At 38.2% G+C, this 16,745-nt stretch overlaps 1 protein-coding gene and 1 pseudogene across 1 annotated transcript in view; one reads left to right on the top strand and one right to left on the bottom strand.

Annotated features, from left to right (window-relative positions):
• The window catches only part of BBS9 (Bardet-Biedl syndrome 9), a 396,362-nt gene that overhangs the window by 138,590 nt on the left and 241,027 nt on the right, over positions 1 to 16,745 (bottom strand). The gene's annotated exons all lie outside the window — the stretch shown is intronic.
• LOC111741262 lies at positions 7,913 to 8,031 on the top strand (annotated as a pseudogene).

The raw sequence follows: 16,745 nt of genomic DNA, 5'->3' as shown, positions 1-16,745 counted from the left end.
GAGTTACATGAACCCACACATTGCCTTATTGTTGAAACCAGTCTGAGTTGGATTTCTGTTACTTACAGCCCAAACGATCCCTAACTGATAGATGTTAAAGCCCACACTCTTGACCACTCTACAAGACTGCTTCCATGCAGAACAAGGAGGAAGGGGTGAGGGGGAGCCCCGACCCTCAGTGACGAGCCAAAAGGCTCTTCAATCCTGCTTAAGTCCAGAGTAACATGTATTTAAATCCAGCCGGGCCTGTCAGCCAGTAAGAGCCACTTAGCGCCTTCTTCCCTGGAGCTCAGCTGCTTCGTTAACAGAGTCAGAGAACGTGAATCCTCCAGAACATTACATCATCTGAGAAGCACAGACGGCACGTCTTGTCCGATGGCACTGCCGTTCTTACTCCAGCCCTGCCGCGGAGATGCAGCCTGATCTCCGGTCCTTTAAAATCTCAGTCACAGAGAACAGCAGGGATTTTTAGATAAGCAGAGCGTTTGCAGATCCATTAGTTAAACAGGCACTATTTTGAAAAAAAAAACCATTCTAAATCGTGCTCCAACCCCACCAGCTTCTTAAATGGAATATACTTCATGTAATTTAATCTTTTCCTGATGACTCAAAGAAGTCACTATCGTGAACATCAATTGCTGTATCGGGCTGTACATTTATTCAGCTGAGAGAAATTACGAAGGGGTGGAAAGCTCTTTCGATCCTACACGACATGGTCATAACTATGCACAATTGTTCTTGTAATTAATTTTATAGTTTCCGTCTTTTCTTCCTATGACACAATCAGTTGTTACCACTGATGCTATAATGTCTTCCTATAATAACCCTCTTACTTCATAACTTATTAATTTATTTCACTGTGGCTTTTGAAACACATGAAACATTAAGAACATATTATTTTTAGTAATAATAAATACCATTTACTGAGCACTTAGTACGCTCCATGCATTATATTCAGAGTTTTGTGTCCACTATGTCACTTAATCCCCAAACAACCTCATAAGGGAGAGAGTATCCGCACTAGAGAAAGAGAACACCTAAGCATCAGTAGGCTGGGTAACTGTTCCCAGGTCAGACAGCAGTTACGGCAAAGTTCAAAGTGAAGGTGGACCGGGCTCTCCTCTGAATAAAGTGCAAGGGCTTTGTGAACATTATTTTGATTGTTCAAAGGACTGTGGTTCTTAGTGAGAGAGAAGAAGAGCTGAGCTTCAGAAAGACAGTGTTCCTGTGCAAATGGAAACTTGGAAATAAACTCAATTCCATAAACTAGGGTTTAAGAAAGCACGACTTCTATTATTGGCCAAACATGATACAATTTGTTTTCTTAATTCCTGTGGTAAAAAGGAGACGGGCATAACGAATTCAATTTGTCGGGCTGCTTACTTTTATTTCTAGATTACGTATGGAGAAACATGTCCTGAAAAATATCTTCGCACTCTGACACAAACACGTGCTACGTTCTCTGACGGAACAAAATCTTATTTAAACTGTAGGAATTTTTCAAAAATAGTACATTTCTCAAAAATAGTAAAACTTGAGGCCATTCTCAGCCCTCCATGATGGCATCCCATCATTGAGACCTCTCTCCACCCAGCCCCCAACGCCTCTCCCAGGATATAGGCCCCAGAACTAATCCAGCTACTCTACTGAGTGACTCAGGTATTTATCACAGAGAAATTCCACGTTTTAGAAGGCCAGTCTGCCCATATATTGGAAACTATCTGTAGCCGGCACTGTTTTGTTAGCGATCTATTTGCTGAGGGTGGTAATTCATGTTCACTCTCCTTGACTGCTGACCTTACAGAGGCCCCAGGGAACAAACAGTGCATTATGGTTCTCCCCAAAGCCATCTTTCAGGGCTGACACCACTTTCTAAAGTAGTGGCAAAGCCCAGTTCTACATGCAACGACTACAAAAGACCTTGAATACAAAGAGTCAAGATACAGGATTTTTTGTATCTTTTCTCCCTCCTCTCCTTCCCTCGTGCATCTAATGAATATTTATTGGAAGGCAGTGCAACTCTGGAACCAGACTACTGGTATCCTACTCAGCCAGGTGAGATATGTGACCTGCGGCTAATTACTTAAATCCTCTAGACTTGAATTTATCTCCAAAAGCGGGTAATAATACTACCAACCCCACTGTTCTACGGAAGGAAATGAGTTAATATACATAAGGCACTTCAAAGGGACTGATGTAAATTAAATGTTCACTAAATGGTGCTCTTTGCCAAGCTCTGTGTCAGATACAGGGAAGCAGCAGTGAACGAGACCGACGCGGGTCCTGCCCCACAGGCTCTTAGGCTTGCGGATTTGGCACCAGTTCTGATACCGTATGATCAGACTGTCTTAGGTCCCTACTCTTTAGAAGAAATTACTCTATTCGCTGTTTGTTTTCCGTTTACAATAATCATCATTATCATATAAAATCATTTCGACTTTACTGAGTACTTGCTACATGCTCAGGCTTTGGGTCAAATGCCTTACAAGTATTACTTCATTTAATCCTTACAACAGTATCATGAGATATGTACTATCATCCTCATCTTCTAGCTCAGGAAACTGGGGAACATTTAGTAGCTCCCAGTATTCAAATCCAGGTCTGTCATATTCTAGAGCCACTGTTCTGAACCTCTAACCCATCCTGCCCTGTCGACCGCGATGAGAGACTACACACAGAGTCCCTGAAGTGGAAAATGGCCAAGAAAAAGGGAATGCATCTGGACCACATCTCAGTCTGAAAGACCAACCCCAGCCCAAGAGAATGTGTGTAGGACACCAGAAAGGCTATAGAACAAAGGAGGGAGAGAGGCCTGAGCTGGGGACGTATCTGGAGGTCTGAGCAAAGCTGAGGTAAGGGCATTTGGGGGCCAAAGGATAGTCTGGCACTAGCACACACACCCATCAGGGCAAGTCTCTGTTTTCCCCTGTGATGGGCAACACTGCAGCTATCAGGGCCAACAGAGGCCAGAAACCTGGCAGCCAGGAATCAGAGGGATGGAACGTCGAAGAAGGCACAAGGCCTTCCACTTCCAGCTCGCTGGCCAGAACCGTGGAACGCGTCCGCTCTACGCTGAAAGGGAGCCTAGAAAATGGAGTTGTTTTTTTTTTTTTAACTAGGTACCAATTAAACTATGCCCACCCCCTCCTTTACCCAAATAAAACTGGAGCTCTACTAATAAGAAAAGGGATGCCAGATACCACGCAAACAACCTGAAATCCCTGGACGACGTAGATCTGCCTTTACTTCTTCATTAAAATCAGCTATGATTATTTAAATTTTTTTAGAAACTCCCCCAAATAATGTATTTACTGTACTTTGAGCAAAAGCTATCCAAAGTCAGCACTGATTTAAAAATCACAGTTCTCTAGTAGACACATGACCCAATAGCAGCCATCTCAGATCACCAACCTAATCGTTCCACAGACATCAAGAAAATATTGAACAGATCAACGGTAAATTTCTGTACAACAACAACAAATAGATCCAGGAGCAAATTAAGGAACATACTTATGGGGAAAGTCGTTTTGGAAACATAACCAACCTAATAAGCATCCAAAACAAATCTAAATTATCTATATGCAAACTTTTTTAATGTTAGGACAATACTCAAAGTCGATTCAAGTCCTGACTACTGAAAATGAAGATTTTTATTTATTATTAGAATTTAATGTATAAAGTATTGCAAATGCTAATTGTAGTTAGATTCGTCCTCTGAAATACCGTGTCTGACAGGACTACCTGCCCTGGAAGTCCGTTTCTTTGTGAGGTGTCCACTGCGACTGCCTGTCTGCAGCTTCAGCAATTAACTGCGAATCCCAGGCCTCTGGTTCCAGGGCCAGTCTGTGGCCATCTGGCCTGGCAGTGACAGGAGAGGACTGCCAGCGGCCATGAAGTGGGATACTCTGCTCGGCCTCCTCTGCCCGTCTTTAGCAATCTCTGTTTTTCTGGTTCTTCCTCCATAATAATGTGTAAGAAACACAATCCTAAAATTACTTGCATGGTCTTTGGACGGATGCTTCTTTGGTTCGATCTGAAACTCTGATGCTGTGACATGCTCCTTTGTTTATCTCACATGCTCATTGTTTCTTACGGCCCATGTTTGGCCTCTCTTATTTTTCCCTCCCTAAACTAGTAAGTGATCTTCTCTCGATAGCAAGGCTTGCCACCTCTGGCCTAGTGTAGGGTGAAATGAGCCTCACAGTCGGCAGACTAAATCTGTTCTCCACATGTTCAGGCCCTGTCCAGATGCCAGCTGGACGCCCTCTGATACGCTCAACACCAGATCCTATCTGGGGACCAGTGCACTTCTCGGCAGGGGAACGGGAAGGCAAGCGATCCAAGTTTCCTTGCTGGCGCTGCTCCCCACTCACCCCAGTAACACAGGAGGAAGCGGCTGATGCTGAAAACTGTGCTATCGTCTTTTTGATGGAAGAAAAGAAATACATACGGACAATGAAGACAGCAGAAACCGAGACACTCTCTCAGTTAATCGTTTGCTGCTTTTTCTTGACCAAACACTTGGTTTCTAAGAAAACCCAGCTGTTTCTCAAATATGATCATGGTCCTGAGCAAGTATCCGATCGATACCTAACATTTGCCTGGTTTCAGATATGATGACAGTTATTATACTTAACACTGTAAAGGAATTTTGAGGTCTTTCGAGATAATAGCTTTAACATTTAATTTTATTATTAACATTAATCATATCAATAACTAGTTAATACCTAAATATCAATTTAACATTTAATATCAAGATATTAACCAATTCTGTGGACTCAAAATTGGACCCTGATATTACATATAGGAACATAGGAACTTTTGGTTCATGTAAGTTATTCTCTTTGCTTACAATACTGCACACAGAATAACTTTTAGGGCCTCTGTTATTCACTTACGAAGTATTTCAATTTTTTTTAAATTTAATTTAATTTAATTTTTTTATGTTGACATTGGTTAACGAAATCCAATAAGCTTTATCTGTGCACTTAAACAGCAAGGCATATATATATATTTACACTGTGTTTTCTTTCACCTCCCATAGTTAGATTTCTTTCTGTCACCACATATTTGACCCCCTTGGCCCCGTCGAAGTATTGCAACTCTGTCTCTATGATAAAAGTTGTTGCTTTGTTGTTGCTGCTGTTTTAATCTCAAACAACCATACGCTGGTAGTGCCCCCTCTCACGTCAAATAAATTTAAATTTGAGGTTTTAGGTCTTAATATGTTATTTGAAAGAATAATGATGCAATTATGCATTACCTGCTTCACAAATATATTAATACCATTTAGATAAGTGAAAATAGTTTCAACAAAGTGATGAGCAATTTAATAAACAAAGAATATTCCAATGATAACAGCATAAACTTTTTATGTCCCAGCTTCTCAATCAGGTCACAAAGGTCTTATGACAAAATTTAACTTTATACACCAACATGCAAGTAATTTACTGAGTAGATACTATGGAATACCAGCAGTTTTGATAAAAACGCAATACATGTGTTTCTACAAAATTTCCCATTCTGCGAAAATGCTTACTGAAAATAACAGTGCTGATGGCAGGGGGCGGGGAGGGATTATGGGAAGACCACTCAAAACATGCAATTCTGTAATCAGAGCACTAACGGAAATAATAACAGTTCTCATAGAAAGGCCAACACAGTTCAACCTCCACTGGCATTTGCATCTAGAAACCTGTCCGTCAGTGCTTTCCGCCCCTGAAGTCCAGGCTCATCCTCCCCCTACAGGGATGGGTCCTTACAGGGATTCATTTCCAACAGAGAACAGACTCATCGAAATTCCAAATCTGACCTGGGCTCTGACCTAGCGTGCAGCCTTGCTCCTTCTCTTCCTCTCCCTCCTCCACTCACTTCTCTCCAACATGCACGCGATTTCTTTAAACACAGAGAAAGATGCAATGTATACTCTCGGCTTCCCCAGGTAACTAAATACTGTGGAAAATCCAACAGTTCTTGAAGCAACTAAACCAGCCACTACTTGCCCTAAAGTAAGAGTCTTCCGCAAGATTTTCAACTTATATCTTAACGTCTTCATGTACTGATAAGGCTTTATCTTTAGTTGTAAGAAATCTTAAAGTATAGTGAAGGAGAACAGACTGTACTGGGCATTGACTCTTCACGAGGGACAGACCCCGAAGCATGAACGAGAATTCTCGTAATAAAAAGAGTTGGCTTGACCTCCCATCATGCGATGTTCTCGGCTCTTACTTAAGATCACTACGTCTCAACCCTGGCATAAATCCAACACGTTAATACACGTGTTCTTGGAGCCAAGACATCTGTGTGTTATAATGACATGGAAGTTACAAAGGAGTGTTTATATCTCACTTTAGTTTAATGTGAACATTTAAGCTGTTGCAATCAGCTTTCTATAATGACTAGTCCTTACTTAAAGGATTTATTATATTTCCAATTAAAGTCCTTAGCAGTGTACAAGAAATTTATATGACCCGATTAAACGGCTCACTACTGCAACTCCAGAAGTATTATGAAGATAAGACGATATGTAAACATGTTGAAAAATAGGAGAAACTTTAAATAATCTATAGCATAAGAAATAACTATCATATTAGACTACTTTCGACTAACTTATTTTTATCTCCTTGAATAATAGTTATTGTTCTCCAAAACTGACAATAAAAAAAAAAAAAAAAAAACAGTCTTAGGGCAGAAGAGAATGATCCTCCTGCTGGTAGAACTTACCAAGGTACAGACTGGTTTGGATGGGGGCAGGTACCTCCCCAAAGCCCCATCCAAAGCCAGCGACAGTGGTGGCCGTCTCTGTTTGGTGGTCCTAGTGAAATGCAGATGTGCAAGGTCATATCCTGACCCACTACACTGCACCAGGGAATCACCCTTCAAAAGGAAAGGGTGAAATTCTGGCCAGCGTTGCCTTAAGGGGAAAGAAGAGGACAGTAATTATCTTTCAAACCTGAGGAGGTAATGGGAAAGGTCATTTCAGAGGTCAGAGGACCAATTCAAACAGCTCATCAATTCAAACACCTTCTCTAATTTTTTAAATGCTTCTACTAGTGGTGAGCGCAGTTTGAACTCTTTGTTTTCGTAACTCATAAACATCTGCTGATTTCATTTCTCAGGTATTCGCTTTCTTGCCCTAAACTTGTCTCAAGTAATGACACTTTGAAAAAGTTATAATCCATGTTCACATAGGGCCTGGTGTCATATGTACCCAATTTTGGGTTGATTATACATCAATACTTGCTAACGAAACTATAAAAAATGGCTCCAATATCCTTACAGGTCAAATTGGAGAATTAAGTTATTTTCAGTATTTTTTTAAATGATGGAACATGCGTTTTTATGTATAATATGGCTTCCAAAGTATAGTAACATGTTAAGTCTCTTTGTAGCAATAAAGATTATTTTACATTAATCAGAAACTTTTATATGTAGATTCTATGTGGTATTAATAAAAATATGTTCTATAATGATATAATGTCCTTGTAGACAAACAACATTTAAAGCATGTAGTCCACAGAAAAGGATAATGTACACAATCCCGGAGTGACAGTGAGGGGCATGGAAGACAGGTTATCTGATTTTAAGAGAATCCCTGTGACGAAACTAGTCCTTCATTAGCCAAGCTTCAGAAGATGCAGGGATGAAATTTTCCATATTTCCTTTTATGAACTAGCAGACATAATGACCAGCAAGTCTCCTTTCCTATCTCCATTTTTTTTCAAACCCAAATCAAGGAATTCTAGTGAACAGATACAGACTAAAAGGTTTGGTTGTTAAGGCATGTGGCTTAAGACAAAGTCGATTTTATCAAAATCAATCTCCAATTCATAAGTTCTTAATAATATTGCCAGTCCAACCACAAAAGTCATAATTTTTCACACACACACACACACACACAAATGATTAGATGGTCTACGGCCATGCCACCCTGAACAAGCTCAATCCCATCTGATCTCAGAAGCTAAGCAGGGTCGGGCTTGGTTAGTACTTGGATGGGAGACCACCTAGGAAGACCAGGTGCTGTAGGCATAAAAAATAAAATAAAAAATAAGAGATTGTAAGTTGACATGGTCTTTGCAATCTGTGAGGTCAACCAAGGGTTGCCTCGCCTAAAAAAAAAATGAGTAGATGATCTACCCACACATAAGGTGCGACAGTAGAATAATGAGACCAATTCCATTAGCTAGTCGTAAAAATCAATTTCATTAACTTTTCACACATGACATGAAAGATGCCAAAAATGCTTTATGTTTCCAACAGACTTTCACAGTTTCAAAACTATTTCTTAGGAATATTTTTTCTCCCTATACTTACAAAGTGTGAAGATTGGACAAGGACAAATCCAGGCGAAAGTAGCTTATAACTCTGACTAGGGTTAACTGTGAGGAACAATAATCCTTAAATTTGGTGTATTTACAGTGGAGCTTCCCTTCATTGCTATTGATTTGCGAGGTGCTAATTATCTTTTCCTTCCCAACCAAAAGACAGTAATACTTTTTCAGATAAAAATGGACCTGCTTCCATTTTAATCAATTGTAATACCTTAGTTTGTATTTTAAAAACTTTCTAAAATTATCAATTTTCACTCCAATTCCACCACAAATATAATAATTTGGTGAACCGTCTCCAAAGTACTTTAAATACACGCCACTGATATTTTCCTGAGAACATTTACATTTAAAAAGTTCATACTTGTATTCTACGTATAGCTTACATACCACAAACCACACTGCTCTTTTTCTATGCTTTATATTACAGCTTGAATTATGCAAACTGTTGTTATCTTAATCTCTTTCCTGTTCTTTGACGAACATAATACAATAATTAGTATCAAGAGCTTTTAGACCAAGAGTTCATGGATTCGATTCAACTGTCAAACTGACTAAATATGGAAATTTCTTAGAAGTCTATGCCAGGGATGGTTGAAAACATTCCTATAATTGATGGGCAATTTTTAGGGGTTGAACTGAGGTAACCTATAAAAGGAATTCCTTTAACACATCTTAAACTTTTTAGCTCTACGGAAGGTGGATTGAAGTCCTCATGATGGATTCTTAGGAAACAAAACAAATCAAAAGGTAATGACATGAAACGAAAGTCATCACAGGGCACATTAGTTGCAATTAAAAGGGATGATAACCATGTGGATACCAACCTCCTGGAATAACAGAGATATTAGAGATATAAATGCAAAAATAAGTCTGCTCAAGCTTCAGAATACTCAAAATCTCAGAAAGAGCATTCTAAAGAAATACACATACATTACGTAGTAGTAATCCAAAATATCATTAAGTGACTAATTATTGTATTAAGTTTCCACAAACTGTTACTGGGATTCTCATTTTATGAATAGATACATTAAAGCATTGTTACTCCCTCATAAATTATTTGAAAATTAATCTGCCATCCTACCTTAGTTTGCGCCCTGCTCCCTACAGGCTCTTGCACACACAGGTTTCCAGGATTCAAAGGACCTTTCTCTTCTTTCCAGCAACCTCCAGTTCATCCTCCTCTCGAAGCCCTGCTGGAGAACCCACTACGCAGGGGGCGCTCCTGGATTCACTCCGCTTCAGCCTATTTTGATAATTTTTTCTCTTTGTTTTCCATCACAATTAGATGTTCTATTTATACTAGGATAACATGTATCCACTTGATTATTGCTTTCTTACCTAGTAATTTTTCCATTTAAACATTTTTCTGCTTTTATTATTTGTTGAAGCATGATTATATGCAGAAAATGCACAAATTTAAGTATTCAATTCAGTGAGTTTGAACAAACATACGCTCAAGACATACACCACTTCCATCAACCTAGAACTAGAAAGTTCTCTCACTCTCTTTCCCCCTCCCTCCTACGGATCATGTCCACTTATTAAATTATCAGTTATATCACTGTCGTATTCAGATATATCATTCCAAAGGTCCTTGAATGCTGCTAATGTGTTTTTATTATTCGGATTTCATCTATGTCTCTGGCTCTTATAAAGAGAAGTCTGCTTTTTGATCTACTGGTCTAACATATAGCCTATTTGAACAAAAGATGTACTAACATGAAAGGTAACACTTCTCGATTAGGCAACACGGGTAACCTGTGTTAAAAAGAATGCCCCCTAGCTATAATTTATCTGTAGACCAAAAATCCACCCTTTCTTTACAAAACGAAGGTTACCAGGAAAATAGGGATGAAAGTTACTCTATGTCGAGCTATGAGCACAGTGGCATCATGTATTGAGGAAGCCAAAAAGGCCAGAAAAATATTAGACACCATTAAGAAAAATATTGATGACACTAATATCTCATATTTGTATGGTACTACATAATTTACAATGCATTTTACGATAAATTAAACTATACAACTCTATGAGACATTTTATTATTTCCATCCTTCAAAATATGACCTATGGGTCAGAGATACTAAGAGTCTTTTCCAAGGTTACCTAGCTAGAAAACTGACAGTCCTAAACTCCAAAGCATTTTGCACGATGCCACCAGAAAACATTTTCTGACTTGGTATCAGATTTCCCCTGGTGTACCGTGTACTGCTCCAGATAAGCACGTCATGGAAAACCTAGCCACTAAGGCTGACTTCATCTACTCGGCCCATCTCACGGCCAGTTTCTTGTGCCCTAAGATAGATATCACAAAAGATTAAAGAGGAAGGTGCTCCTTTAAGAAGTGTTAACCTTATGGAGACAGGAGTGTTTCAGTCTGGAATAGTGAAAAGTGGGAAAGAAAACATGGAAATCTATAAAATCATGGATGGCACAGAAAAGAGCATTTTTGCCAAATTTCATCCTGTAAAAGGACATTCTTTGATACTCAGATAAATCCATCTGATAAGAGCAGAACACAGAGCTCACACAGGCAGCTGCTCAAAAATCAAAATGCTGCTCCGGAGCACTGCGAGAGAAAGTTCTCGCAAACACACAAACGTATCCAAAGAGAGGAGTACGAAAATGTGAACAGCATAGCCGCGTGGCAGCAGTAACAGAAGGTGAAACTGCCCCCAGCTGGCGCAGGGAAGGAAAGTGGGGCCACACCTAGCATGTCCCTCAGACCTGAGCTGGTCCCAGGCTTTAGGGCTGGGTGGACCATAAAGCCAGCTCAACAGTACAGGTACCTGGCTGTTTGTATATCGGCTCAAAGCCGGAAAGCTGTTTTCATTCTTGGTTGCCCACCTACCAAAGCACCGGTAGAGCACTCAAAATCCTGTGAGCACATACCGAATGCTATGAACTAAGGTCATCAGAGCCTTCTTGAGGAGCTGTAGTCATCATAACACAATGAACTGACTATCTCAACTGCAGTAGAGAATAGCAATGCATAAGAAAATGTACCTGCTTTGGGAAATGAATATCCCCCTATAGGATCTGAGCCCCAGCTCATCCTCTAGGCTCACCTCTAAGCACCTTCCTGTGTTCTCATTCCATCTACACCTCAGTCTCAGAAATGCAGAAATAACAAACTGCATATAGGTCCCTGAACACAAAATGCTATTTCGTAACCCTGTGCCCTTCTACACACTGTACTTTTCAACACCAGCTTAAAGGTCACCTGTTCCAGAGACCTCTCTCTGACCTTCCCTCAGAGAATTCATTCTCTACTGCGTTTTTTCTTCCTTTCCTTTTAGTATGAAGTAGGTAAAACACACAAGGTGGTATAGAAAACAAAAGAGCGAACACCCAGCATTTATTAGTCTTACGTTGTCCCATATTTGCGAGATTTTAAGAAATTAAACATTTTAGATAGAGCCAAAGCCCTTCTGGGCCTTGCTGCTATCACATTACCCTTTCTCTTCCCCTGGAGGTCACCAGTACCCTGCACAGCATGGCCGTAGACCTTTACTACACATGCATCCCTAATATGTATGATTGTTCTGCATGTTGTTAAACTGTAACATCACACCATTCTTCTGCATTCTTTGTCAACATTGTATTTTTGGGATAGTTTTAAACTTTGACATATGTAGCCCTAGTTATTTCATTTTAAGTGCTCTCCAAATATTGTACCAATTTGTATTCCTACTAGCACTGTACAGGAAGTTCTCATGGCTCCATATACTTGCCAACACTTCATCCTACCAGATTTTTTAAATTTTTTCGGTTTGATATGTGTGAAATGGAGTTTCACTGTGGCTTTAATTTACATTTCTTTCATTACTGCCAAGGCTAAGCATATTTTTAAATGTTTTTTGGCTACCTATATTTTCTCTTTTGGAGTTTCCTTCACATTGCTCCTTTTTCTACTAGGTTCGTTTTCCTTATTTATATGAAGTTCTTTACATTTTCATTTGTTGGTGGAATGAATCAAAAACATTGTCTTAATTTTGTGAATAGTTTCCTTTGCTGTATGAAAGTTTTATATTTTAATGTAGTCAAATTTATCAATCTTTTAAGAACTAGCTGTGCTTTTCGGAGCTTCTTTAGGAAATCCTTCCCAACCCTGAGGTTATAAAAATGTTTCTCTCTTCTCTTGTAAAAAGCCTTACTCTTAACATGAAAGAGGGTAATACCAAGAACAAGTTTCGGTTAAGCCTAACTCAATTTACGTCCACAAAAATGATGTTCAATTAGGTGTTTTCTAATTACCCCTCTAGACAAGGATTAAATGTTTCAGATGGCCTGACGCAGGGACAAGACTGTAATGACCAGAAAAGAATTCCAGAAGGCTGCTCCAATCAACACTCAAAAGCTGTTCCTTATCTAATTCCTGATATTTTGAATCACCTGTTAAAATTTCCTCACTCATCTTCAAATATCACCACCAAAATATTGTTAAATAAATCATGTCACAGTAACAAGTCAAGTCAGAAGAAAATGATCTTGGACCCCTAATGGTTTGGAACTTGAGTGCTTTATATAGTATTCCACGTTTAAGTCATTTCATGACAATCTGGAAAACATTTATCTGGCATTTATTAACAATGGGGACACTAACTAACTGTTAGACATATCACTGAAGAAGACAGGCCCCATCCCCTTAAATAGATCACAGCCTTATTAACAAATCAAATGTGTAATCGAATGATTGCAATGCAATGTCAGAAATGTTATAATCAATATTATAATGTTATAATCAAGGTGGATCTAAAAAGCTGTGATGGCAAATTGGGAGTTAACAGTGGATCAAGACTTGAATAGATCTTAAATAATTTCAGTGGATCTAATGCCTTTGGTTTAGACTTTAAAAACCAAACGTTTTTATTCATCATTTCTAGTATGAGAGTTTATGAGATTATAAATTATGTAATTACAAGTGCCAATTATATAATCCTTAAGAAACTAACCTTCTGAGCAATAATAATCTGCAGTTAGATGTTAGATGATTCCAAGTTGGTTCACTGGTCCAAGGATTATTACACCAGTCATTAATAGTAACAAAAGGAAATTTTTAATCAATTGCCATGTTTCTTCAAATACACTATTTTATACATGCAAAAACATGATCTAAGTTCACATCAATAGCGATAGCAGTGGCCATATTTTTTTGTTATGGAGTTCCCACATTTCTTGGACTCAGGAAAGGGTTAAGTAGCAGGAAGACAGTAAGTGATGGCAAACCAACAATTCTTGCTTAAATCAGGTAGCTCCAAATTGTAGTGGCTCCAGCTTCAGTGAAGTTAGGAGGCTGACTCATCTTGAAATTGTACTTGCACAGTACTTTCCATAAAATACTAAAAATATGTTACCTCTCTCCATACCAAAGAAACAGGGAAGGCTGAAGGCCATAGAAGGTCTAAGGCCCCCTCTCCTAAGTGAAGACTTGGGGCTACGTCTGGCCCCAAATAATGCCTTGATAACGTTCACAGTACCCTTGCTTCTATGTGATGAACAGGCAAACCATATCGATTATTCTGAGCACTTAAGTTTTCACACATCAGAAACAGAAGGGACCAAAAATACAGTGTAACAAAAGAACAGACTAAATTCCTCTTGGAACCAATTTAATGACTTTTATGGAAAATATGACTCCATAATGAACATGTACTGCTGTTTTGTGAATAACATATTTACGATTATGATTCCTGCAAATTAGGCAAACTGGTTCCAACAGTTGCAAACACGGGACTTTGTCAAAATGCTAAGCTTGAAATTAATTCAGTATCTATTGATACATCTGTGTTGCAGAGGAAGGACCAAGACATTTTGAAGGTATTACTTTTCTGAGTGCTGCATAATGCATGCTTAATGGTTTGGTTCCTTTCAACAAAGTCCTTGGTCTAACCCTAACCTTCCATTTATTCTACATATAAGGACAAGAAAGGGACATGGATCTTCTATGAATGGGGCATTTCACTCATTACTCTCTTAAATATTTTAGGTAACATCATCCTTCATTAACAGATGAGAAAACCTAGGCTTAGAAAGTATTAAGAACTTGACAAAGGTCATAGAGCCAGTACATGTTACAGACAAAATTTTTAAATGACTCCAAGTATCTTGATAATCCCAGTGCTTCCTTCCCTTCGCCAGCCATGAGAAATCTACCAATTCAGGACTTGTAGAGAGATGTTCAAGTAGAAAGAGCACCTAAAGTGACCTTCCCCAAACGCAGTATTTATGTTTTGCCCAAGTTTTAGGGTTACTTTATAATGCAACAAAAAACAGGACTTTCCCCAGCTTAGACAGAATAGAAATCATGATTCATTTCACATAGTCTTTATAGAGGATAAGAGATTTACTAATATTCCTTAAAATGTCTCGTGAGAGAAGGCTAAAAATAAAAAGTAACAGAGTCACAACACTCTAATTAAAAGATTTCCCTGGAACTTAGAATTTTCTGCATATTTTATAAGGTCAAAGCCACAATGCTACTTTAAATTCATGTCTCATGTCATGACCATCACTGTACATTTTAGACTCCATTATCTTAAGATCTAATGAGGAAATGAACAGGTATGCTGTTTCATTTGTAACCTGGTTTGATTAGACTACCTAGATTTTCTACTAATTTTAACATATTTATAAATAAAAAACTATGTCACTAAATGTTTCTACGAACTAGATTAAAACACAGGTAAAACAACAGAATCTCAGTTATCATTCATGAAGCAGTGAACGGCAGCTCTCCTCCTTCCACAGCGGACCAGCAGAACTGCTGGTACTGACAGCTCAATCTACACCACGTTTCTGTTCATGCACTTGGCTACAGGACCTAGCAATTTAAGTCCAGAAAATTACATGCTAGGATAAGACGGCCCGCCAAAATGCCAGGCAGTTTTTAGGAAGCCATCCATCGACTCATTTTAATTAGGTCCTAATTTGTCTATTTTAATGTATATATTTCTGAAAAGACATAGATATACAATCTTACATTAAAAATGACTACAGCAACATAAGTTAAAACAGAAAGATTGTAATTTTTTGACAAAACAGGAGACAGTGGTTCAGTGTCTTTGGAAAATTGTTTGGCAATATGCATGAAGAGCTTTATAAATGTTTGAATTCTTTGGCCCAATAATTTCACTTCTAGAAATCTATCCTAAGGAAATAATCAGAGATATGATCAGTGATATATGAACAAAGATATGTATTACTATTGACAAAAATAAAACCATGGCAAAATATAAATATTTAATAATGAAGACTGTTGGAAAATGATAAACAATGAACTATTATAAATACATCAAAAATCATGTTTCCCAAAATATTATTACAGATAATGCTAAAGAAAACTTATATTCAAAACTGTATATACAACATGAATATGACTTTTTTAAAATAATTTTTTTTTTAAAGTCTATAAGGCAAAGCATTGATCAACATGCGAATAGGTGGATGAAATTATGGATGATTTAGTTTTCCTCCTTATACATTTCCAAATTTCCCAAAGTTGCTACAATGATTATTTGTAAACTAAAAAATTATTTGAGAGGTTACATTTAAATCAGCTTCAAATTAGCTTCTTATATCATTCCAATTTGCAGCAGCAAAACAAAAAGATCTACTGTCCAAAAGAAGTCTCTTCTATGAATGTGAAACAAATGCAAAACAGGACAAGCTGATCCAAAGGGCTCTTGACATAATCGTATCTCTTTAGACTGAATACTAATGCTCATAGCACTAATGGAATGAAACCAGAATGGCATGAATAATACATTACTTGTACCAATCAATGTTACAATGTTACAAGCTGATGGAAAATAAATACTTAGAGTAAAAACAGAGGAAGAAATCTCAAATGCAAGGACAGTACAGCTATCCATCTAATATCTCTACTGGATAGAGTGTGGGAGAATTGTTGCAACTCTGCCAAAAGAATGCAAAAATCGCTAACAACTGTTGCTTTCTCATTGCCAAACTGTGTTCTACCAACGGCGTATCAGAGAAAGACATTACACAGATAACTGTCATTGAAGGTAAATTATTGATTCATATACATGTATTTTCACATAACTATGTATAACCATCAACAAAAGACTTGCCATGATGCTAGGAAATGCAAAATTTCAATTGTCTCTGCAATTAGTATAAAATTATATGCCACATATTGAAACAAGAGAAGAGAGATAAAACATATATAAAAGTGAACGGTAGCACACACTATCCATATTCCTAAGTCAAGCATCTTCTATAGCATGGAACACTGGAGGATTCGGTTTTCGGTCTCTAGTTAAAGTAGCTAGGTGATTGATGAAACATGCCTCAAGGAATACATAAGCTCTCTTTTGTTCACATCTATGTCAGTTCCTTTTCAACTGAGGATCTAAATTTTAGAATAGATCAGTGCTTTGAGAGAGAGGA

The sequence above is a fragment of the Pteropus vampyrus genome, unplaced genomic scaffold, assembly GCF_000151845.1.
Source record: "Pteropus vampyrus isolate Shadow unplaced genomic scaffold, Pvam_2.0 Scaffold75, whole genome shotgun sequence".
Classification (NCBI taxonomy): domain Eukaryota; kingdom Metazoa; phylum Chordata; class Mammalia; order Chiroptera; family Pteropodidae; genus Pteropus; species Pteropus vampyrus.
Note: the sequence above shows the minus strand (reverse complement) of the source record. Positions and strands in the feature narration are given on the sequence as shown.